Source organism: Mobula hypostoma, chromosome 12 (assembly GCF_963921235.1).
Source record: "Mobula hypostoma chromosome 12, sMobHyp1.1, whole genome shotgun sequence".
Taxonomy (NCBI): domain Eukaryota; kingdom Metazoa; phylum Chordata; class Chondrichthyes; order Myliobatiformes; family Myliobatidae; genus Mobula; species Mobula hypostoma.
The window spans coordinates 101,625,657-101,652,860 of NC_086108.1; the positions used below are offsets into that span (position 1 = coordinate 101,625,657).

A 27,204-nucleotide genomic window follows, 5' to 3' on the forward strand; every position below is an offset into this window, starting at 1 on the left:
CTAAATCCCTGCACAATATCTCCTCACAGCTTATCCATTGCAAGAAAGACCTACCTTCTCTATTCCATCTACAGTACATAATGTTCCTTAGGTTCTCACATTTAAACCTGAGAAAAGTCACAAAACAAGTTGAATTTGTTACTCACAGAAGTGTTTTGCTTAGGTTAATTCCATGATGACCTATTCTTGTAGCTCTGTGTCTGATGCAATTGCTTGTTATGTTAAGATTTGCTGATGTTGAAAGACAAACACAAATTAGAATGCTGAACCAATATCATACACTTTTTGTGCTGAAGGTATAATATTTCATTCATTTTTTTCTGAAACGCTGGCAAAGGTGTCTTTGTTAAGCATAGGAAACAAGTGGAATGGAGAGAAACTTCAGTACAATGATTGTTCTGCGAAAAAACTTTGCCATGGTATTCAGCTATCTCCTAAGTATTTATGTTGAGAGGAGCTGTGGAATACATGTGGTGGATAAAGACATTGTGATTGCAATTAAACCAAGTATCCCATATGATGAGAAGCTTCCTGAAAAAATCCAGGTAAGATCTAAAGTGAATTCATACCTGTTGCTTTATGACAATGATGTGTTGCATTACCTTGAAATTAGGATTTGATGACAGGAGGAAGAGTTAAAGAATATATGTCTATAATTGGTCTGGTATCATAATTAAAATACAATGAGACATTGATTTTAAACTTGTGTTTCCTTGAGGCAATGATGATTGAAGCCTCCTCTTTCCTGCATCGAGCTACCGAACAGAAGCTCTATTTTTCAGATATTAAAATTCTTTTGCCTAAAACCTGGCCAGTTAAATCCAGCTTGGTTCAAAGACCAACTAATCAATTGTATGAGAAGGTAAGAACAAAGAAATCAGGGAGTGATAGTAAATAGTTGAATATCAGATTGAATAATGGTAGAGAGCTAGTATCTAGTTGCCTAGGGTTCAATACTGAAATGGATGTGTTGGATAACATTTATAAATTTATGGATGAAGGTGTGGCAAAGTGTGAGAGGGTGATAATGTACACTGATGTAGATGGAGCTGCTGAATAGGCAGCAAGTTACAGGTGAAGTGAAAGACTGAAGTATATACAATATAACACCAATAATTTGCCATTCAATCCTTCAGAAATCCTGATGGTTTAGCATCTGCTAACTGCTGAAGTTTCACAACCCACCTCTGAAACTCACCAATGCCCCATTTCTGTTCTCCCTTCAACTCAACCGGACACTAGTTCCTACACACCTTTGGATATACTAAAATCCTTTCTCCTGTGCTCTCTTTATCCTCCCTGGTGCCCCATTTCCAAAGCCCCCTTTCACTGTACTGAAAACCAGTTTCTGCTCTTTCCCTTTCAACTTACCCAGTCCTGGTTTCTGCCCTCCTCCTCAACTCACCAGGACTCTGATGTGATCTCTTTGAACTCAATAGCACCTCATTTCCCACTCTCCCGTTAAGTTCACAGAGTTCCCTTTTCCTGTGGTCCTTTTACACTAATTGTGGTCTGGTCCCTGCTCCAGATTCAGATCCAGAATTAGATTAATTTATTTATCATTGTACATTGAAACAGACAGTATAATGTATTAACAATGAACACAATCCAAGGGTATGCTGGGGGCAGCCCTCAAGTGTCGTCCCATACTCTGGCACCAATGTAGCCTGCCCACAATGCTTGGCAAAACACCATGGACCACCATAGGCAACAAGACAACACCACAACAAGCCTCCTTCTTCTCTCCCTTCCATCCACATACATGGACAGTTCTCCAGACTCCAGACTTTGGCCACCAGTCTTTGACTTCTGGTTTCCTGATCCACATTCAGGCTTCAGTTTTCGGCATTGATCCATTGATCCCCACCTAAGCTAGTGATAGGACCCCAAGCCCAGGCCTCGCATCACTGGGTCTCCTGTCTCTACTCTTTAGGTTTTAGCCATTGGGCTTCAACTTCTGGTTTTCAGATTGACCTTTAGGCTTCAATTTCCAGTATCAATTTTCAATTTCCTCTCTCAATTTCTAATTTTCAGTACCCACACAAGTAAATGAAGGTTCTTGCAGTCCAGGATCTCTGACTCACCAACCCTTGAATGGCAGAGTAGACTCAAGGGGCTAAATGGCCAAATTTTGCTCTTCAAGATTCAATATCGTTTATTGTAATTCTTCAGTACATGAGTGTAAAGGAGAACAAAATGATTCTTATTTCAGATTTGATGAAGCATATTTGATGAAGCATATTTGATGAAGCACAATACACATAAAATAGAATAAATATAATTGTAAAAGCAATCCTGTAAAGCACAAAGTAAAAGTAATGGTCATGGGAGGTGGTTTGAAGCATGCTGAGGGGCTGTGGAAAGAAGTGACTGCTGTGTGTGTAGTGATGGTTGAGGGTGGCAGAGTGGGTTAATTAATGGGTAGAGGTGTTGATCAGCCTGACAGCTTGGGGGAAGTAACTGATTTTATATCAAATTTCTTTGAATGTTTAGGGTTACAAATCATGGAGTACCCTTTTTGACAAAACATACTCTGTGGTGAATAATTATGCTGCCAGAGTCAATGATATCAAAATGAGAACAACAGGAATTCTGCAGATGCTGTAAATTTAAGCAACACACATCAAAGTTGTCCTGACGAAGGGTCTCGGCCTGAAACGTCGACTGCACCTCTTCCTAGAGATGCTGCCTGGCCTGCTGTGTTCACCAGCAACTTTGATGTGTGTTGATATCAAAATGAGATAAGTTTTGTTTCATAACACATTGTTTTAGTCTTTGCACTGTACTCCGGAAACAAGGCTGGTAGTAATTTGGTGATTTAATTGTCCATTCAGTTTGTTCCTGTTCACAGTTACAGAGTGTGGCATGTAAAAATTCATTGCCAATGAATCATAGAGTTATACACACAGAAATGGGCCCTCAATCTTGTCCAGGTTCCCCATCAACGACCTATTTATAGCAATCTCATCTATTGACACTAGGTCCGTGGCAATCCAAATGTTCATCAGATATATTTCAAATATTACCTACACCTCCCTGTAATCCACACCTATCCCTCTTCCAACCTGCTTGTGACATGGCCTCTTACACCAGTGAAAATAAGATTCAAGTTTTGACACACAAAATGCTAGAGGAATTCAGCTGGCCTGACAGCATCTGGAAAAGAGTAAACAATGGACATTTTGAGACCCTTCTTCAGGACTGAGAAGGATGGGGGAAGGTGCCAGAATAAAAAGGTGGATTGGGGGCAGAGGCGCTTATCCCTGTAACCGGCCAAAGTGCTACAGCTGACAATTCACCTCCTGACATTGCTGTCTGTCCACTCTGTCTGTGCCTCTCATAATCCTATGCACCAGTATCAAATCAGCTCTCATTATCTTTTGCTTCAAAGAGAAAAGCCCTAGCTCGCTCAGCCTATCCTCATAAGACATGCTCTCTGATCCAGACAGCACCTGGGTAAATCTCCTCTGCACCATCACTAAAGTTTCCACATCCTTCCTATAATGAGGGGACCAGAAATGAATGCAATACTCCAAGGGCGGTTAAACCAGACTTTTATAGAGCAAAAAAAAAACGCTTCGTCAAACACCAGAAGCAGAATTTCCCAGCAGCTAAACATTTTAACTCCAATTCCTATTCCTGTTCCAAATTGTTGTTCCATGGCCTCCTCTTGTGCCACGATGAGGCCATCCTCAGGATCGAGAGGCAACACCTTATATTCCGTCTGGTTAGCCTCCAACCTGATGGCACGATCATCAATTTCTCATTCCGGTAGAAAATTTCCCTCCCCCTCCCTCTATTCCCCACTCTAGCTTCTTACCTCTTCTCACCTGTCTATCATTTCTCCTGGGTCCCCTCCTCCTTCCCTTTTTACTGTGTTCCTCTCTCGTTTCCTATCAGATTCCTTTCTCTCCAGCCCTTTACCTTTCCAACCCCCCTGGCTTCTAGCTATCCGCCTTCCTCTATCCCTGCCTTTTTATTCTGGCTCAGAATGTTGGACAATATCTAATAATGTGAGGAAGTGAATTGTAGCAGCAGAGATGTGGTTTTTGAGGAGAATGCAAAGAATATCATGGACAAAACGACTATCTAACAAGGATGTCATGAACAGAGCAAACACAAAAAGAAATAACGTATAAGATCATGAAAAGGCAACGTAACTTCATTGGACATGTGATTAGCAAAGAGGAATTAGAATGCATGGTAATTATGGGAAAGATTGAAGGGAAGAAAGCAAGAGGAAGAAAAAGACGAATGACGATGGAGACAGCAGCCAGAGAACTAGAAATGAATACCAGTGAATTGATCTACTTGACCCGAAACAGGAGTGTGTGGGCCATGGCAGTCAAAGCTTAAACTGGGCACGGCACCTGATGATGATGATGATGATCTTACCCCTTCCTTTCCAGTCCCGAAGAAAGGTTTTGGCATGAAACATTCATTTCCACAGACGTTGTCTGACCTACTGAACTCCTTCAGCATTTTGTGGATGTTTTGGTGCTGGGGTGCATTAATAGGTGGAGGTGTTCATCAGCCTGTCTGCAGAGACCAGGCGACCATTTTGCAGAACACCTGTACTCTGTCCGCAGTGGCTACCACAAGTTTCCAGCTGCATGTCACTTTATCTTTCCTTTCCACTCTAACACTGATCTGTCTGTCATCAGCCTCCTCCATTACTACAGAGAGGCCAAATATAAATGAGAAGACAGCTTAAAGCCATAGACTTACGCAGCACAGAAGTAGGCTTGTCGCCCAACTCATCCCTGCTGACCAAGATCCTTTGAATCTTTGACCATCCAACAAAGGTTGGTGGTATTGTGGATGGTGTAGAAGGTTGTTGTAGCTTACAACAGGATATTGATAGCAATCAAAGCTTGAGTCAGAAGTGGCAGATGGAGTTCAATTCAGAAAAATGTTAAGTGATGCATTTTGGAAGGTCAAACTTGAAAGCATAATACAGGATTACAGCTAATAGCAGGATTATGAGCAGTGGGGAGGGACAGAATGATCTTAGGATCCACGTCCATAAATCTCTCAACATTCCTGCACAAGTTGAGAGAATGGTTAAGACAGTATCTGATGCATTGGCCTTCATTATGTTTGTTTGTTTGTTTGTTTGTTTGTTGAGATACAGTACGGAATAGGCCCTTCAAGCCATGCTGCCCAACAACCCCTGATTTAACCCCAGCCTAATCATGGGACAATTTACAATGACCAATTAACTTACCAACCAGTACATCTTTGGACTGAGGGAGGAAGGACACACAGTCAATAGCTTTCAACAGGTATATTTAATGTCAGAGAAATGTATACAATGTACATCCTAAAATTATTTTTCTTCTCAAACATCCATGAAAACAGAGGACTGCCCAAAAGAATGAATGACAGCTAGAACCCCAAAGCCCTCCCACCAGACCCCCTCCCACAAAGAAGCAGCAGCAAAGCTACGATCCCCTCCTCCCCCACTGGCAAGAAAGCATCGGTGCTGTCCACTGAGCACTCAAGCTTGCAAAGCATCAATAAAGCTACAGGCTTGCAGTACCCCAAAGACTACTCATTCACTCGGTATTTGAAACACCACAGGCTCTCTCTCTCTCTCTCTCTCCCTAATAAGGGAAAAAGAGATGTCCCCATTTCACAGTGAGAGGGGTGATATTAGATTATCAGAACACTCAGTCCTCTTTTATTGTCATTTAGAAATGCATACATACACCGGAGTGATATCACAGAAAACAGGACAAACCAAAGACTAACACTGACAGAACCACATAATTATAACATATAGTTGCAGCAGTGCAAAACAATACCATAATTTGATGAAGAACAAACCATGGGCATGGTAAAAGTAGTCTCAAAGTCCCAAGTCGATCAACCCCGAGTCCCCAATAGCAGGCGGCAAAAGGGAGAAACTCCCTGCCATAAACCTCCAGGCACCGTCAACTTGCTGATGCCTTGGAAGCAGCCAACCACAGCCGACACTGAGTCCGTCTGTCCAAAAACTTCGAGCCTCCGACCAGCCGCTCTGATACAGCCTCCCGAGCGCCATCCTCTGCTGAGTGCCTTCGACCTCGCCCCGGCCACTGAAACACACAAAGCCGAGGATTTCGGGGCCTTCTGCTCCGGAGATTCCGGTTACCACACAGTAGCAGCGGCAGCGAAGCGGGCATTTCAGAAATTTTCCAGATGTTCCTCCGTACTCTCACGTCTGTCTCTATCAAATCAGAATTGTGCACGGTCCCCTACTTGACCGATAACAGATATTCATCACCGGAGAGGCCGCGCGTGCTGCCGTCGCGCCGCCATCTTCTCCTCCTCCTATATAATAAGCAACTCGCTGATTTATGGTGCTAAAAGTCTATTATGTTGCTTTTTCTGAGTCCTGTGCCCAACACCGGTCTCTGGGTACATAGCCAGCAGCAAGACCGCTCCTTCCAATCTTCTGTGTTCTCCCACGATGCATCAGTTGTCAGCGGAACCAGCCTTGAATCAGCCCATCTCCAGAGCCATGAAAATCCAGCACCCCAAAGGCATTCTATTTTTCCCAGCCACGTCCTTGGCATACTGAAAATCGGCCAGTCATGAGCCCCTGAGAGCGGATCCCATTCCCGCAAAGAACCAAAGTCAGCATGTAACTGCAGGTCAGGGTCTTCAAAAGAACCTTGAAAGGAAAAAAAAGAGATATCAAAGATAGAAATAGAGCTTTTTCCAAAGATGCAAGCAAAGGAGTCACCGTTTAGCACCATCATTACTAAGCTCTGCCCTTCTCACAGGGAGAATATACAAACTCCTTATAAGCAGCAGTGGGATTAGGACCCAAGTCACTGGTACTATAAAGTGTTGTGCTAACTACTATGCTACTGTGCCACCTCGGTCAGGGAACTGAGTTTAAGAGCTGTGAAGTAATGTTGCAGCTCCATAAAAGTCTGGTTCGACCACCCTTGGAGTATTGAATTCATTTCTGGTCCCCTCATTAGAGGAAGGATGTGGAAACTTTAGTGATGGTGCAGAGGAGATTTACCCAGGTGCTGTCTGGATCAGAGAGCATGTCTTATGACGATAGGTTGAGCGAGCTAGGGCTTTTCTCTTTGAAGCAAAAGATAGTGAGAAGTGATTTGATCCTGGTGCATAAAATTATGAGAGGCATAGACAGAGTGGACAGACAGCAACTTTTTCCAAGGGCAATAATGGTTAATATGAGGCAACAGAATTATAAGTTGATTGGAGGAGTGTGTAGTGGGAAGAGGTAAGTTTTTACACAGAGCGTTATAGATGTGTGGAACACATTGACAGCGGTGTTGGTAGAGGCTGATACAGTGGTGACATTAAAGAGATTCTCAGATAGACACATGGATAATAAAAAATGGAGGGCTATGTGGGTAGGAATAGCTAAATGATTCATCAAGTCATAGGAAAATACAGCACAGAAGCAAGTCATCCGGCTCATCTAGTTCGTACCAAAACTATTTAAACTTCCTGGTCCCATTGACCTGCAGTAGAACATAGCCCTCCTATCCAGGTACCTATCTGAACTTCTCATAAACATTGAAATCGAGCTAGCATATACCACGTGTGCTGGCAGCTCATTCCACACTCTCACGACCCTCTGAGTGAAGAAGTTTCCCCTCAAGTTCTCCCTAAACTGCTCAGCTTTCACCCTTAACCCATGATATCTGGTTGTCGTCCCACTCAACCTCAGTGGAAAAAATCTGTCTGCATTTACTCTATCTACACCCCTCATAATCTTGTACAGCTCTATCAAATCTCCTCTCAATCTCCTATATTCTAAAGAATAAAGTCCTAACCTACTCAATCATTCCTTATAACTCAGGTGCTCCAGACCAGGCAACATCCTTGTAAATTTTCTTTGTTCTCTTTCAATCTTGTTTACGTCTTTCCTACAGGCAGGTGACCAAAACTGCACATACTACTCCAAATTAGGCATCACCAACATCTTACACAATTCATCATAATATCCCATGTCCTGCACCCAATACACTGAATTATGAAGGCCAATAGCTTTCTTTACAACCCTATCTACCTCTGACACGACTTTAAATGAATTATGGACCTGTATTCCCACATTACTTTGTTCTACCACACTCCACAGTGCCCTACCGTACACCATGTTAGACCTACCCTGGTTGGTCCTATCGAAGTGCAAAACCTCGCACTTGTCTGCATTAAATTCCATCTGCCATTTTTCAGCCCATTTTTCCAGCTGATGCAGATCCCTCTCAAGCCATGATAACCTTCTTCACTGTTCACTACACCCCCAGTCTTGGTGTCATCCGCAAATTTGCTGATCCAGTTAACTACATTATCATCCAGATCATTGATATCGATAACAGCAACAAAGGACCCAGCACCGATCCCTGCGGCAAATCACTATACACAGACCTCCAGTCAGAAAGGCAACCCTCTTCTCCCATAGGGTCTGATTTGCAAACAGCTCTGCATCTGTAATCTGTGCAAGGTCCATGAAGTTGATGTCACTTTGCCTCATTTCTGTAGACTCTGTGTCCATCTCCTGAGTAAATACAGATGCAAAGAATCCACTTAAGATCACCCTCATGTGTTGTAGCTCCATGCATGGATAACCATTCTGGTCTTCCAGAGAACCAATTTTGTCCCTTGCAATCCTTTTGTTCTTAACATATCTGGAGAACCCCTGAGGATTCTCCTTCACCTTGTCTGCTCGAGCAAATGCATGCCTTCTTTCAGCCTTGATTTCTTTCCAGTCATCCCACCCTGCAAAAAACTCATTTCAAGGAGGTAGCACCACCATTTCAGGGAGATAGCACCCCCGCCCCCGCAACCCCATAATCCCCCCCCCTCCGTTGACCTCCAAGGGTGTATGTAATACTTTGTTTAGTGATTTTGTCTAATCTGTAAACCAAGTTGAGTATATACAGCAAATGTGACATTAAAGTATGTACATTACAACTTTAAACAAGCCTACAGGAAGTTTGGCCTCATCACATAGGGCATCAATAGCGTAGCTCCTTGGCAGCTAGCCAGCTAGTTTAAATTGGGGGTCCCCAACCTGTTTTGCACCGCAGACCGGTTTAATATTGACAATATTCTTGCAGACTGGCTGACCGGGGGGTGGGGGGGTGGGGTGTGTTGGGTGTTAAACGCGACCGGAATATAGGTGATAAGTCCACTATAAGTCACTTGTAAGTGGCTAACACACTGGATTTCGTTTCTAAAGGGGTTTATCTAACAAATTTAATATTAAACACCCAGAACATATTTTCCTCACATGAATGCAGTGCTAAGTCAATTATAACAGTGGTCCCAAACCTCCGGGCCACAAAGAATGCAGGGGTACAGCGGTGGCTGGAACACACCCAGCACATCTTTAAGAAAAAAGCCGAAATAAACAAGCTAATTGATTAGGTGCTGCCCGGCAGGTAAATGTCGGCCCAGATCAGAGACGACGCCATCGGCAATCGCCTCTGAGGCTGGGGACCACTGAATTATAAGTCAATAGCATCATAACATTTTAAATAACGTTTGGATATTAAACACATAGCGCATATTTTCCTCGTATGAACACATAAAATCATTGCAACACACCAATATCGCTGAATCAGTGGGAGCCCTGGGCTTGTTTTCCTGCAACAACACGGTCCTATCGAGGGGTGATGGGAGACAGCGATACTCGAAGGGGGTTCCTTATGTCCAGTCTATTCCGCGATTTAGTTTTCGTTGCATTCATTGCAGAAAACTCCGCTTCGCAGAAATATGTTGGAAATGAAAGCAAAGTTTTCAGTGCTTTCATGGCTATCTCAGGATATTCAGCCTTAACTTTGATCCAGAATGCCGGTAGAGACGTTATGTCAAACGTATTTTTCAGCCCTCCGTCATTTGCAACCTCGAGGAGTTGATCTTCTTCCCGCACTGACATGGATGATTACCGGGGACATTCACAAATGGGTCACGGACCCATTCCTTTGCACGTCTTGGGTCACTGATGACCTTGCATGTGTTAAAATTCAACAGTGCGTGACAGGGAATGAGGAAAGGTGCAGCTGACTCATATTATCTCATACCACCAAATCATACTGTTTCCTCACGGCCCGGTGGTTGGGAACCACTCTTAGCATGAAGAGAGACCAATCAGGATGCTCGCTCTCCCTCTCCCTCTCCCGCTCAAAAAAATCGATTTCCGGGATATTGTATATAATTTCCGGGCATCAGGGAGCCACTATCGATATGCGGGAGAATCCCAGAACTTCCGGGAGAGGTGAGATGTCTGTCTTTCTTAAGTGTTCACCACCATTTCTTATATTCTATAAGCGTCTCATTTGTTCCTGCCTGCCTATACCTCCCTTTGTCTTCACCAGGGCCTCAATACCTACTGAAAACTAAAGTGCCCAACACTTGTTATCTTTACCTTTTATTCGGACAGGTACATTGTGCACAGTGTAATTACTACAATGATTTTCACATGTAAATGGGCAATTATATTTCACAGGCAAACGTGATCATTGCTGAACCCAATCCTCTGCATGGAGACACCCCATACACCCTGCAGTATGGAGGATGTGGGGAGAAGGGCCTCCACATTCACCTTACACCGAACTTCCTACTGAATGACAGTCTGGTTCAAGTTTATGGCAAAAAAGGTAAATTAACATCTTTACAGCATCTGCTTTGAATCTGATGAAACTGTGTCTTGTGGTTTCCAGTGAGAACACCCTGGGGAAACAATATAGGAAGTTAGCGGTTAGGGTGAAAGGCTTGTGCTGGTTGGTACGTTAAGTGACTACATATAAACCACCCTTTATTGAAGTGGGTGACAGGAGAATAAGGATGGAGTTGAGGGGGGCTTGACTAGGACAGGGAAAAGTGGATCAGGGATGTGGAAATACTGATGGTACTAATCTGAGAGCCAGCATGTCTCACTGGGCCAAATCTCCTCTTAAGAGAAATGAGACATATCACTGCAGTATTTAAACATTCAGAAATGTGATTTTTAATAGCAGTGAATTAAAGTATTACACTGGAAAATGCATTTTTTTGGTGGGTGTCAGGAGGATGATGCTGGAGTTGCTGGGTGTGAATAAAGTACAAGATAGATGAGTGGGCAATGGGACCAATGTTGGTAATCTAGGTAGGTGATGGGACTTAGATTTAGATTTCTTTATTACTAACCACATGTACATCGAAACATAGAGTGAAATGTGTCTTTAGCATGAACAAATAACACAATCTGAAGATGTGCGGAAGCAGCCTGTAGGTGTCACCACACATTCTGAAGCCAACATAGCAAGCTCACCCACCGTGTTCAGCAGTACAACACGGAGACAACATACACCAGGCATCAACAATGAAACAAACTCCCTTCCCACCCCACTCACTACACACACACACACACACACACACGCCTCCAACCGCAGAGAATAAGGTTGGAGTTGATCGGTATGACTGGGGCATGTGAGAAGTGGGTTGGGAATGGGGAAATACTGACCGTGTTCATCTGAGACCTGGCATAGACACAAAGGGTAAAATGTCCTTTTTCTATGTTATAGAAATAAGAGATATGAGAAATATCGTACCAATAGCTAAACATTGTGAGAAGTGTTGTTAACAATCTGCATGTCACTCTATTGTAATGCCAGTGAACCGGGTTCAATTTTTCTGCTGTCTGTGGGGAGTTTGTACATTCTCCCCAAGACTGCCTGGGTTTCCTCTGCTTCTCCAATTTCCTTCCTCATTCCAAAGAAGTACAGTCGGGGTTAGTGAGTTGTAGCCATGCCATATTGGTGCTGGAAGCACAGTGAGACATGTGAGCTGCCCCAGCACATCTTCAGATGAAGCAAAATGCAGACATCCCACCTCTCCCGGAAGTTCCAGGAGTCTCCCACATATTGATAGTGGCTCCCTGATGTCCAGAAATTATATACAATATCCCGGAAATCGATTCTTTTGAGAAGGAGAGTGAGAATCTCTCTTCGTGCCAAGAGTGGTCCCCAAACACTGGGCCGCGAGGAAATGATATGATTTGGCGATATGAAACGATATGAGTCAGTTACACCTTTCCTCATTCCCTGTCATGCACTGTTGAACTTGAACGCACGCAAGGTCATTACGCACATGTCATCCATGTCAGCGCGGGAAGATCAACTCCTCAAGCTTGCAAATGATGGTGGGCTGAGAAGAATGTTTTACATAACATCTCTGCTGGCATTCTGGATCAAAGTCAAGGCTGAATATCCTGAGATAGCCATGAAAGCATTGAAAACGTTGCTTCCATTTCCAACATCATATCGCTGCGAAGCAGAGTTTTCTGCAATGAATGCAACGAAAACTAAATCGCGGAATAGACTGGACATAAGGAACCCCCTTCGAGTATCGCTGTCTCCCATCACCCCTCAATGGCACCGTCTTGTTGCAGGAAAACAAGCCCAGGGCTCCCACTGATTCAGCGATATTGGTGTGTTGCAATGATTTTATGTGTTCATACGAGGAAAATATGCGCTGTGTGTTTAATATCTAAACATTTCTTAAAATGTTATGATGCTATGGACTTATAGTTGACTTATCACCTGTTTTCCGATCATGATTAACAACCCCTGCCCCCCCCGCCCCCGGGTTGGCCGGTCCACAAGAATATTGTCAATATTAAATCGGTCCATGATGCAAAAAAGGTTGGGGACCCCTGCTAAGTAGACATATCGGTTTTCTCTGTGGGTGGGCTTTATAGTCAACCTCAAAAATAATGACAGTGTTGCTCGCTGCACTGTTTGCAACAGTGACTTTTTTATTGCCCATGACGGGTTAAAGTGTAAAAGACATGTTGAGGTGAGTTTAATAGGTGTCATTCATTCATTAGCATAGCTAACGTTATTGAAACTAGCTGGCTAGCTGCTAAGAAGCTACGCTATTGATGTCCTATATGATGAGGCCAAAGTCCCTGTAGACTTGTTTAAAGTTGTAATAGAATAAACATGATGATATAATATAATACAAGTACATATTTTAATGCCACATTTTCTGCATATACCCAGCTTGGTTTACAGATTAGACAAAATCACTAAACAAAGTATTACATACACCCTTGGAGGTCGATCGTGGGATATGGGGTTGCAGGGGGCGGGGGTGCTACCTCCCTGAAATGGTGGTGCTACCTCCCTGAAATGAGTTTTTGCAGTTTGGGTTTTCTGAAAATGACACATTTCACTGTAAGTTTCAAAGTACAGGCGATAAATGAAGCTGATCTTTATCCTTATTGTCAGAGAATGGATGAGACTGATAGTGAGTGGAAATATTTTTCAGTTTTTACACAACTATTTGTGATCCTTTTCCAGCAGATTAGTATCCTGGTGTCAGCTTGCTTTAGGATAGAGTAACCTAGGGTAAGCTATTTTTAAACCATAAGACCGTAAGGCATAGGAGCAGAATTAGGCCATTCAGCTCTTCAAGTCTGTTCCACGATTCCACCATAGCTGATAATGAACCCGGATCCCGTTCAACCCCATGCACCTGTCTTCTCACCATATCCTTTGATGCCCTGACCAATCAGGAAAATAAAAACTTCCACCTTAAATATATCCACATACTTGGCCTCCAACGCAGTCTGTAGCAGAGCATTCCACAGATTAACTACTCTCTGGCTGAAATATTTCATACTAGGTCACCCCTTAATTTTTAAGCTGTGCCCTCTAGTTCTGGATACCCCCACCAGAGGAAACATCCTTTCCACATCCACCCCATCTAGTCCTTTCAACAGTCGGTAGGCTTCAATGAGATCCCCCACATTCTTCTAAATTCCAACGAGCGCAGCCCCAAGGCTGCCAAGCGTTCCTCATATGTCAACCCCTCCATTCCTCGGAATCATCCTTGTGAACTCTCTCCAATGACAACACATCCTTTCTGAGATAAGGGGCCCAAAACTGTTGGACAATTTTCCAAGCATGGCCTGACTAGTGTTTGAAAAACCTCTGTATTATCTCCTTACGAAATCCTGCTGCTGTCTGCAAAGAGTTTGTAAACTTTTTCCATAACTTATTGGGTTTCCTGCAAGCACTGTGGTTTCCTCCCACATTCCAAAGGTGTATATATTCAAGGGTTAATTGGTTGCATGGGTTTGATTGGGCAGTTCAGGTTTGTTGGGCCAGAAGATGACGTTATTGTGCTGTATCTCAAAATGAAATTTTTAAAAATTAATGCATTATATTGAACAAATACACTTCTTTTCCTACAGAACGAACATTTGTTCATGAATGGGCCCATCTCCAGTGGGATGTATTTGATGAATATGATGGTAAGATGCCCTTTTACAGATCTAGTGATGGAAACCTTGAGGCAACAAGGTGAGGCACTTCAAATTATTTTTTTGCATACCATATTTAATTTCCGTCCATCCTTCCCCAACCAAGCTAATTTTGCACCATAAAATTTAGAGTCATAGAATCATAGAAAGGTACAACAAAAAAAAGGGCCTTTGGCCCATGTAGTCCATGCTGAACCATTGAAACTGCCATTTCCCATCGGTCTGCTCTAGTTTTGACCTTTCACTCTCCACTCATGATCTCTGATTGTAATCCCACATAACCTCAGTGGAAAAAGCATGCTTGTATTTACCCTGTCTCTATATCTCATAATTTTGTATACCTCTATCAAACCTCTCTCAATATTCTACATTACAAGGAATAAATCAAATCAAATTAAGTTTCATTGTCATTCAAACCTTACTCGGATAAAGTCAAACGAGACAGCATTCGTCTGGGCCAAGTCCATTCAAACTAGTGAGAGAGGGTGGTGGGGGGGAGAGAGAGAGAGAGAGAGAGAGAGAAACAAAAACACACACAAACACAGCGTTATGCAAGAAAAATACACGTATAGTCCAAGTCCTCTAGCGACATGTGCAAATTGATGATACAGCTCCTGACAATCCAGCCTGTCATTCCATTGGTCAGACACTGGAGGGCAGCACTGACAGGAGCATCAATGGTTCACCATGGACTAAAGGGGCCAAATAGCCCTTTTCTGTGCTGTACCGTCTATGATTCTATGACTCTAAATTTTATGATCTAGCACAGACAACAGGCTACACAGCCTCCAGCATTGTCTCACCTGGACTGTAGAAGCAAGCAAACCTGTTTGAAGATCTAGTCCTCATTACAACTGAGGCCACACTGCTGCCTCATTACCGGTCTCACCACCAAAACAAGTGAAACAGGGATGTGGCATCTCACATTAACAATATCCAACTGGTCTTTCGATTGCTTGGTCCAAGACAGTCACTCACAGTTACACTGCACGCTGCTTTTGTACACCAACTCCGATGTCTTCGAGTAGCAGCAGCATTACTGTCTGCACCCAGGTTAGCTGCTCTGAACCTTCTCCAGCCCATCCACTAACTACTCCTTCTTCCGGCCGGCTGCTGGCTTCTCCTTCTCCCAGCCATTCGCTGACTTGTCTTTCTCCAGCCCATTTCTCGGCCTCTTCTTCTCCAAGTCGAGTGGCACCTAATCAATCTTTCCTTGTACTCAGGCCTTTAAATTAAGCCTCACCAATGTCTTATACAACTTCAATGTAACATCCTGAATCAAGATTTGTGTTAAAAGCTTTCTTTACAACCCTATCTGTCTGTGCTGCTACTTTTAATGAATTAGGGACCTGTATTCCCAGAACCCTTTGTTCTACCTACTTGTTTTTTAGTTATCATTTCCCAGTGCTGATATAAGATCACTCTTAACCAGCTGTCTTTTTCTACAATGCTGACAGACCTTCTGAGTATTTCTGGTACTGGCTAATTTATTCCAAGTTTAGTCTGTGCTTTTTCTGGTTTATGGACAAGAAACACTTAATTTCTGGAAGTGACTGCCATCCAAGATGTTGAAATTCTTCACAATCCATTAATATTCCCAGATTATTAATTGATGTTATTCCAGACAAAATATGGGATGAACTCAGTAGGTCAGGCAACATCTTTGCAGAGGAAATAGTCGATGATTCTGGCTGAAATCCTTCATCAGTCCAGCATTTTGTGGGTGTAACTTTGGCTTTCCAGCATCAGCTCAATCTCTTGTGTTTATTCTGTAATTATGACTGTGTTGAGGTATCTAGCTGTGGAGTACAAAATGACCATAACTTTCTATTGGATTGTATATGGACCCACCTTAGTAAGGCTCTTATTAATGATTGCAGACCAGTTTCCTACAACACACTTAGTGCCCGATGTTACAAAAAATGGACAATAGTCTTTGTTGTTCCTTTGCTTAAGAATAGCAATTGGTAATCTGGCAAATTATAGGCAAGTGAGCTGCACATCAATGTCGGGGGAGCTTTGGAGAGGATTCCTAGGTGTAGGATTTATTTGTATTTGGGAAAATGGTGATTTATTGAGGTAGTCAGCATGGCTTTGGGTAGAGCAGGTCAGGTCTTATGAACCTTAGAGGAGGTGACAAAGATGATTGATGAGGGGAGGGCAATGAATGTTGTCTGCATGGATTTTAGTAAATCAGCAACACACAAACAAAATTGAATTGACTTTATTACTTACATCCTTCATATACATGAGGAGTAAAAATATTTAGGTTATGTCTCCATCTAAATGTACAATGTGCAATTTATAGTAATTTATAATAAATAGTGTGTACAACAATATAACATAGACATACAGTGGTGTCAGCATGAATTAATCAGTCTGATGGCCTGATGGAAGAAGCTGTCCTGGAGCCTGTTGGTCCTGGCTTTTATGCTGCGGTACCGTTTACCGTATGGTAGCAGCTGGAACAGTTTGTAGTTGGGATGACTTGGGTCCCTAATGATCTGTGGGCCTTTTCTACACACCTGTCTTTATAAATGTCCTGATTAGTGGGAAGTTCACACCTACAGATGCGCTGGGCTGTCCGCACCACTCTCTGCAGAGTCCTGCGACCGAGGGAGGTACAGTTCCCATACCAGGCAGTGATGCAGCCAGTCAGGATGCTCTCAATTGTGCCCCTGTAGAAATATCTTAGGATTTGCTGACTGTGGTAGAGACTAGTTCCCAGGAAAGATCTGCATTTTGTGTGTGTTGCTCTGGAGTTTAGGAAAGCTTATGACAAAAGTCTTTCATGGTAGGCTGATCCAGAAGATTAATACATATGGGATTCATGGATTCAAAATTGGTTTGGCCAAAAAGATGGCGATGTAGGAGTTTTTTAAGGAGGTGACAAGGATGATTGATGATGGTAGGACAATAAATTCTATCTACATGGACTAGAAATTTCAATCATTGGAAGTCTGTGGGCTCAGTGCTGGATCCTTTGTCATTTATGATCTAAATAAATGATTTGGATCTCCACTAATGAATGATCTCTGTTAAAGGCTCCAGCAATCGCTTTTCTTTCCTCTGCCAATAATCTAGTATAGATTTCATACCTGGGGATTTACCCACATTAATGTTCTTTAAGAGACCTAACACCACGTGCTTCTTGATATGAACCTGCTCTGGAATATAATCATCCCCTGCACTGATCTCACTGTCTTCCATGTCCTTCTCCTTTCTGGATACCATCAAAGTATTCACTTAGTCCCTCACCCACTTCCTCTGGCTCCCAGCATAATTTTTCTCCTTGAATGTTTCTACCTTCTACCATGTGGGAACTCGTGTTACTGCTGTATAAATGCTTGGAGAAGTCAAATTGGGAATATTGTGTGCAGCTCTGGTCACCACATTAAAGAAAGGATGCGGAGGCTTTGGAGAGGGTATAGGAGACGTTAAATGGGATGTTGTACCTGAATCATCTATAAGTGAAGGTTGGAAAATTTGGATTAGTTTATCTGGAGTTGACCAGATAGAAGTACATAAAACAATGAGATGCACAGATTGGTTGCACAAGAGATCCTGCAGATGGTTGATATCTGGACACACACAAAATGCTGGAGGATCTCAGGCAGCATCTATGGAGAAAAATAAACAGTTTGTGTTTCAGGCCTTTGTTGCCACAGACAACTGCGGAGGCCAAAACACTGGGTGTATTTAAAGTAGAAGTTGATAAGTTCTTGATTCAAAATCGGGCAATTAGAATCACAAAAACGAGAAAATCTGAAGATGCTGGAAATCCAAAGCAACACATACAAAATACCTCAGGAACTCTGGCAGCACCTATGGAAAAGAGTAAACAGTTGACGTTTTGGGACCAAAAGGTTGACTGTTTACACTTTTCCATAAATGCTGCCTGGCCTGCTGAGTTTCTCCAGCATTTGTGTGTGTTGCCATGAAATTAGAATGTCCGTTTAGAATAGAGATATATAGGAATCCCTTTAGCCAGAGGGTGGTGAATCTGTGGAATTCATTGCCACAGGCACCTGTGAAGGTAAAGTCATTGGGTATATTTGAGATGGAGGTTGGTAAGTTCTCAATTAGTCAGAACATCAAAAGTTTTGGGGAGAACGCAGGAGAATGGGTTGAGAAGGATAATAAGTAAGCCAGGATAGAATACTGGAGCAGGCTTGATGGGCCACATGGCCAAATTCTGCCCCTATGTCTTATGGTCCTATCATCTTATGGGATAGCTTTGTTGAACATGTTGAAGCATTTTGGCTCAAAACATCTGCTGTTTATATTCCTTTATAGATGCTGCCTGACCTGCTGAGTTCCTGAAACATTTTGTGTGTGTGTTGCAGAGATAAGGTAGATTGTCAGTCTTTTCCCTGGGTGTTAGAGAGTACAGATTTAAGGTTAGAGTGAGCAAGTTTAAAGGAAATGTGCGATTTAAGATTTTTTACACAGAGAATGTTAAATGCCTGGGATACTCTGCTGGGAAACTGGCAGAAGCAGATACAATAGTGATCTTGGAGACGGATTTGGACAGGTGGGCATCAGAGGGGGTAGAGATCATGTGCAGACAGATGGCATTTGTTTAATTTGGCATCATGTTTGGCAGTGACAATGTGGGCTGAAGTGCCTGTTCCTGTGCTGAGCTCTCCTGTGTTCTATGTATACCTCTCACCTGAGGGAAATTCCAATTCTCAGCTTCTGTGTTCTATGTATAATTGGATTTTCAAAAGGCTTTTGACAAGGTCCCACACAGGAGATTAGTGTGCAAACTTAAAGCACACGGTATTGGGGGTATGGTATTGATGTGGATAGAGAATTGGTTGGCAGACAGGAAGCAAAGAGTGGGAATAAACGGGACCTTTTCAGAATGGCAGGCAGTGACTAGTGGGGTACCGCAAAGCTCAGTGTTGGGATCCCAGTTGTTTACAATATATATTAATGACTTAGACGAGGGAATTAAATGCAGCATCTCCAAGTTTGCAGATGAGACGAAGCTGGGTGGCAGTGTTAGCTGTGAGGAGGATGCTAAGAGGATGCAGGGTGACTTGGATAGGTTAGGTGAGTGGGCAAATTCATGGCAGATGCAATTTAATGTGGATAAATGTGAAGTTATCCACTTTGGTGGCAAAAATAGGAAAACAGATTATTATCTGAATGGTGGCCGATTAGGAAAAGGGGAGGTGCAACGAGACCTGGGTGTCATTATACACCAGTCATTGAAAGTGGGCATGCAGGTACAGCAGGCGGTGAAAAAGGCGAATGGTATGCTGGCATTTACAGCGAGAGGATTCGATTACAGGAGCAGGGAGGTACTACTGCAGTTGTACAAGGCCTTGGTGAGACCACACCTGGAGTATTGTGTGCAGTTTTGGTCCCCTAATCTGAGGAAAGACATCCTTGCCATAGAGGGAGTACAAAGAAGGTTCACCAGATTGATTCCTGAGATGGCAGGACTTTCATATGATGAAAGACTGGATCAACTAGGCTTATACTCACTGGAATTCAGAAGATTGAAGGGGATCTTATTGAAACGTATAAAATTCTAAGGGGATTGGACAGGTTAGATGTAGGAAGATTGTTCCCAATGTTGGGGAAGTCCAGAACGAGGGGTCACAGTTTGAGGATAAAGGGGAAGCCTTTTAGGACCGAGATGAGGAAAAACTTCTTCACACAGAGAGTAGTGAACCTGTGGAATTCTCTGCCACAGGAAACAGTTGAGGCCAGTTCATTGGCTATATTTAAGAGGGAGTTTGATATGGCCCTTGTGGCTAAAGGGATCGGGGGTATGGAGGGAAGGCAGGTACAGGGTTCTGAGTTGGATGATCAGCCATGATCATACTGAATGGCAGTGCAGGCTCGAAGGGCCAAATGGCCTACTCCTGCACCTATTTTCTATGTTTCTATGTATACCTCTCACCTGAGGGAAATTCCAATTGTCTGCCTTTTCTAATAAAGCTGGCACACAATTACTCAATGGTTAATGATAGAAAGGTCACTCAGAAACAAATCTGATTTATTTTTGTCATTGGTCTTTCAGGTGTTCAAAGGAAGTAGAAGGACTGGTTAAAGATTGCAGTGGCGGTGACTGTTTCGACTGCACCATTAATAAAAAGACAGGATTGCCAAATGGATATTGTGCATTTTATCCAGAGAAGAACCAGAATGCATCATCTTCAATAATGTATAATCAAGGATTGAAAAATGTAATTAGAGACACCGGACTGCTTTCCCGACTGATGATGAACTTTTCTACTTACAGCTCATTGTATTAGTTACAGTTGATCACTGCAGAGCATCATCAAGGCAATATCCCAGGCCAGCCTGAATTCTGCTGCTTCAGAATCAGGTTTATATCAGGAACATACAAACTCCTTAAAGAGAGCAGCAGCAATTGAACCTGGGTCATTGGCACTGTAATAACATTGCACTAACTGCTACGCACCAGTGCCACTCTACATGTTGGTTAGTATAGTCCAATCCAGGCAATATCCTTATTCACTACAGAGTATTTTTTGCTTTGTCGAAGAGGATTTTCCATGACCCACAATCCTTAACATTTTGGGAAATCTAATAGGACCTTAAGACATAGGATTAGAATTTGGCCATTTGACCCATTGACTTTGCTCTGCAATTTAATCATGGCTGATTTTTTTTCCCCTTCTCAACCCCATTCTCCTGCTTCTCCCTATAATCTTTGATGCCTCTACTAATTAAATACCTATCAATCAAATACCTATAAATACACCCAGTTCGACATGTACGGTTCAGATGGGAACAAATGGGATCAGTGTAGAAGGGCAAAAAACTCTGCATTGACATGGTAGTTCATAAGGCACATTTTTGTCTTTGACCAGATACCCTGTTGTTTGTGATGTTGATGGAAGATTAACTACCAGGTATAAAACGGGAATAATCCCCTGGCTAGTCTTTGAAATAAGTCTTCGAGATCAATTGTAACCTTCTGGATAAGGACTTACTTTTAGCTACTCATCTGTTTTACACATTAATCATTTTTTAGGTCGTTGAATTCTGCACTGACAAGACCCACAATACCGAAGCACCCAACATGCAGAACACTATGTGTAATTACAGGAGCACTTGGGATGTGATCAGCCACTCGGAAGACTTCAGATACATTTCTTCGTCCCACACTGGTTCAACCATCCCAACATTCACACTTCTACAGGCCAAGGACCGTGTGCTTTGCTTAGTCCTTGGCGTTTCAGGAAGCATGAATAAGGTAAGGTCTTTATGATCAGGCCATTCGATGAATTGTGTAGATAGGGTAACAAGAGAGTGACATTGTAAATGCATTCTGATATTTATTTATTTACGCATATTTTATTCCATTCCCATCTTTTAACCTCTAACTTCATTAGCATTCTTAGTTATATATAATTCTTTACTTTATATAATTCATTATTTGTTATAATTGTTGAGTGTTGTTTTTTGGTGCATTTTGTGCCCTGAGCAACACACCACAGCAAACTCCTAAGATATGTAAATGTATATGGTGATTAAAGTTCAACTTGATGCTTGAAGAGAGGCCTCAGAGTGGGAACTGTGCAATTTTTTGTCTATAATATTTCATTTTCATTTACTGTATGTGAGTAGAAACAAACATATGGTCACCATTTGTTTCAAATTTATGCAAAATGTTGAAGTGGGTTTAACATTCCTGTCGGACTAAGAGACGGCATTCACTCAGTGATGGGGTGAGCTTTTGGCTAATGTGTGTAAATGATCAGTTAGACAGCTTTACCATCTTACACCTGAGCTTCCTGCCCTTAATTTCTTCAAATCTATAATCCTTGGTACCACTCAGTGAAACCACGGGACACTAAACCTAATGCATGGACAATCCTTTGGACCCAAACATTCAGTAAGGTTTTATAATCAAATGGCTAGACAATGGTAGAATAGAGTTGTGGAAATTAAGAATTTTTTTTCCATTTAACCAGTGTGAATAATACAGAGACTCAAAGCAACTACATACTTAGGACAGTGTCACAATCTTTATTATGCTGAGGACATATCTTTAGACAATCCAAACAGCTACATAGATTAATTTATCCAACTTGATCCCTCAACTGGAAACTGAGATACTTGGATAAAATGGACAGCTTTTTATGTTTGTTTGTCAGTCCTTCAGTGTATAATGGTGCAGTGCTGTCAGTTGGTTAAAGTGCTGGCTGTCATGGTCCCGATCGTTAATTCCCTATCTTGCTCCTAATTTTCTTTGATTATGCCATGGTCCCAATCGTTAATTTCCCAGATTGCTTCCAATTCTCTTTGATGATGGCACACCTGGTTTCCATCAAAGACTCAGTATAAGAACCCTTAAGTCACAACCACTTTTGTTGGTTGGCAAGGATCTGTCAAAACCCACTAGCTACAGACCAATTGCATTAACATCAAGTATATGTAAGATAATGGAAAGGATGATAACAGAAAGGTTATCATATGAGCTTGAGAAAAGGGGAATGCTGGCAAGTTATCAGAGTGGTTTTAGAAAGGGAAGGAATTCTATGGACTCAGTGATAATGTTAGAGACTGAAATAAGGAAGGCCCAGGCAAATAGAGAGTCAGTAGTGGCAGTGTTCTTTGACATTGAAAAAGCCTATGATATGATGTGGAAGGAAGGATTATTAATTAAACCGCACAAGATGGGGGTTGGTGGGAGAGTTTTTAATTGGATTAAAGATCTTTTGTTTGGTAGAAAAATTCAAGTTTGGATTGGATCAGAATTATCAAAACAGTACATAGTGGAAAATGGCACACCTCAAGGTAGTGTGATTAGCCCATTACTTTTCATGATTATGATCAATGATGTCTTCACAAAGGTACCAGTGGATATAGGTAGGTCACTGTTTGCGGATGATGGGGCCTTGTGGAAAAGAGGCAGGAACATGGACTATATAATCAGGAAACTACAAGAAGCAATTGATGAAGTGATGGAGTGGGGGTTATGATTGGGGATGTAGATTTTCAGTAGATAAAACTCAAACTGTATTTTTTACCAGGAAAAGGGTTGAGGTAGGGAAGAAGTTAAGGATGTATGGGGTTGAATTAGAAAGGGTTGCATCATTTAAATTTCTGGGAGTTATATTTGATTCACGATTAACATGGGCAGACCATATCAGGGAAGTTGAGGAGAAATGTAAAAAAGTAATAAATGTGATGAGATGTTTGACTGGTAGGGAATGGGGAGCAAGTTGTTCAGCTTTGAAGAGAATGTATGTGGCTTTAGTAAGATCTGTATTGGATTATGGAAATATAGTATATGGATCAGCAGTTAGGTCTCTTATAAGGAAACTGGATGTGATTCAGGCTCAGGCCTTGAGAGTGTGCAGTGGGGCTTTTAAAATGTCACCAGTGTCAGCCCTACAGGTAGAAATGGGAATAATGCCTTTGGAACTAAGAAGGATGCAACTGATGGCAAACTACTGGGCTAACTTGCAGGGGCACAATGATTCTCACCCTACTAAAGGAGTGTTGCAGGAGTGCTGGGAAAATGGGAGGTTTCAGAGGGATACCTTTAGTCGGGTAGGGAATGATATCGCGAAAGAATGTGGAGTGTTTGATCTGAGGATAAGTCCTTCAGTAGTTTATCCGGTTGTAGCTCCATGGAAGCTTGTATGGCCTGACATAGACTGGCATTTGTTAGAGGTAAAAAGGAAAGAAAGATATAAAACAGATTTGGTAAATGCATTTAACTGTCATGTGATGGAAAAGTATAGTGATTATACTCACATTTATACAGATGGTGCGAAGGAACCTGAAACAGGAGTGACAGGGTTTGGGGTGGTAATACCAGCGAAAGAAATTGGAATCAGCAGAAGAACATCTAATAAGTTAGGGGTATTTACAGTGGAGATGCTGGCAGTGTTGGTTGCATTGCAATGGGTGCAGAAAGCCAGACCATCCAAAGCATTGATATGTTTAGATTCATCCTCAGTTCTAGCAAGTTTAAGGTCTTTTCACACAAACAGTCGGCAAGATGTACTTTATGAAGTCCTTCAGTTAGTTACAAGAATTGCAAATCAGGGAGGTCAGGTAAAATTTCTATGGGTTCCAGCACATGTAGGGGTGAAGGGGAATGAGAGGGTGGATGAGTTGGCAAAGAGGGCGTTAAAGAAAGAAAATGTGGAAATGCACATTAGTATCAGTAAAGCAGAGGTTAAGTGTGTAATCTGGGAAAAAGTCAACCGAATGTGGCAAGAAAGATGGGACAGGGAGGGGAAAGGGAGGCATTTATATCAAATACAAAAGAGTATTGCAGTTACTAGGGTAGGTAATGGAAACAGAAGAGAGGAAATTGTGTGGACTAGGTTAAGGCTGGGGCACTGTGCATTAAACAAAACATTGAAAATGATAGGGAAACACCAGACAGGATTGTGTGAGGAATGTCAGGAAGAGGAGTCAGTAGAACATGTAGTTCTGAGTTGCAGGAAGTATGGGATACAGAGAGAGATGATGAGAAATAAATTAAGGGAGTTGGGGATGCAGGAATTTACATTAAAAAGGTTGCTGGGCATGGGTGAGAGAGCACAAGTCCGGGTATTTTTAGCGTTTTTAAGGGGTACAGGGGTTTTTTATAGAATATGACGAATAAACAGGAATAGGATACTAGGATGGTCAAAGATGGGAGGGTGAAGTGTAGGTTTGTGTGTGTGTGTGTGCGTGTGTGTGTGATTGGGTGAAGGGATTTAGAATGTATGTCTAGTGCACATTCTGGAGCAGAGGGTGGCGGTAATGCACCATTAAGCTGGATGCCAACCGCCGTAAAACAAGATACAGACAGACACTTTTGTTGGTCTTTTTCCCTGTGAGTAAACTACATTTCCTGATTGCTTAGAACCGTTTGTTCTAAGTTTAGTTCCAGTTCCAAGGTTTACCTATGAGACTTGTTTCTCTGAGTCAAAGCTCAGGGTCATGGTTCCATATCAGGGCCCCGTGTCAAGAGCCCTCTTGCTTGCTGTTTGGCGTTTATGCCGGTGTAAACATCCAAACTCAATCGCTATGCCTGTGTCCTGCACTTGATGGTTTGCTCCAGTTCCTCATTGCAACACTGGCTTTGGTGAACACCAGGATTCAGTGAGATGGGGGAGCAGAAATTGGGAAAGCAAGGTGAAGTTTTACCTTTTTCCTCAACTCTACTAGTTCACTGCAAGGGTAGTGGTAGTGCTCAGTGGTATATGTTATGTTTGTGCTTAGTAAAGGCAAACTTGGTGTGGGCTGATATTAAAACATTTTATTGCTGAACTGCTCAACACTGTGCACTCTCAAACCCATCACCATCGTCACCTCTGGTTCCAGATGAATTGCTCGCCATGCTCAAGTGGAACTGAAATTCTTCATTATGCACAAATGATAGCACATCTTCCCCCACCCAAAGGAAAAAACAAACAAACACAATACTAAGTCCTTTTAAACCTGCAAGAAACAATAAACCTTTCCAACAAAGACATCTACATTCCATACCCAATCTCTTTTTTTTGAATTTTCAACTGTTCACCATTTCAGCTTCCATTGTAATGAACAACAACAGTCCTTTGCCCATTCATCAACTTTTGGTCTACTATTTGTTTCCATGTGTATGTTGCTTGCATTTGCTTATTAATATTTGTGTCTTTCTGTGAACTATGACCAACATGTTCACTTTCTAGATATGCTGGCCCCTTTGGTGTACTGACAGGTAATGTGTCACAGCTATGGGTTGGAGCTTGTACATCCATGTAGTTCCTTCTCAGAGGTGTCCCTTGCTCCATTTGGATCTGGTAAGAATGTGGAGCTACTTCTTCTTGCACATATCCTTGCATGCACCATGTGCCAGAATCGTGATCTTGGATTCGCACTTGATGTTCAGGCTTCAGGACTAGTACGTTTTTCGCAGTCTTGTTGTGATACTGCTGCTGTTTTTCTTTCTCTTTCACTTTAGCCAATTTGACCTTGCGTGCTCCTCTAGGTGTCAACAGGTTTTTATTGACTGGAGGATTAGTGCATATGCATTGACCCATTAGCACTTGGGCTGGTGACAGGCCATTCCGTAGTCGTGCACTTCTGTAAAACATTAGTCTTACAGAATTCCTCTCATCCATTTTGTGCTTTCTTCATGAAGACCTTCACAACCTTGACCGAACTATTTGCCAGGGCATTGCATTTTGAGTAAGGTGGGCTTGAGTTTGTATGTCAAGACCCACAAACATTGGCAAAGGACTCAAATTCACAACTGAAAAATTGTGAACCATTGTCTGATACTACTTCACATGGAACTCCATGTCTTGCAAACACTTTTTCAGGAAGACAATGTTGGCTTTACTGGATGTTGATTTCAGTATTGCAACCTCTGGGTAATTGGAGAAGTGGTCTGCTATAGCAATATGATGCTTCCCATTACAATCAAAGAAATCCATTGTAACTTTGAAGTATGACCTGTCTAGTACAGGATGTAAGTGGTTCTGCTTGCTGCTTTGGTTTGGAGCTAAGACATATTTCACATGAAGCAATGGTCTGGCTGACATCTTCATTTATTCTTGGCCAGTACATCACTTCACGAGCTCTGTTTACATTTTTCTACACCAAGATGCCCTTCGTGTATCTTCTAGAGCAGCCTTTCTCAACTTTGTTGTCTTCGGGGAACCATTGAAAAAATGTTCAGGTTTCAGGGAACCCTTGGGTAAAAATTATTGTATCTACAGCTCACGGTATGTTAGCGTGATCATTAAGTTGTAGATATAAGAATCGAAAAATAACTGTCAATGCTCTTTTGAGTGGAGAATGATTTTTAGCCAACCTTTCTTGGAAAAAACAGAATCAGAATCAAGTTTATTATCACCGGCCTATTTTTGTGACATTTGTTAACTTACCAACAATAGTTCAATGCAATATATAATAGAAAAGAAAAATCAATCAATCAATTA

At 42.2% G+C, this 27,204-nt stretch overlaps 1 pseudogene; it reads left to right on the forward strand.

Moving 5' to 3' along the window:
* The first annotated feature begins 389 nt into the window (after positions 1-389).
* Positions 390-27,204, forward strand: part of LOC134354545 (calcium-activated chloride channel regulator 1-like) — a 63,032-nt pseudogene continuing 36,217 nt past the window's right edge.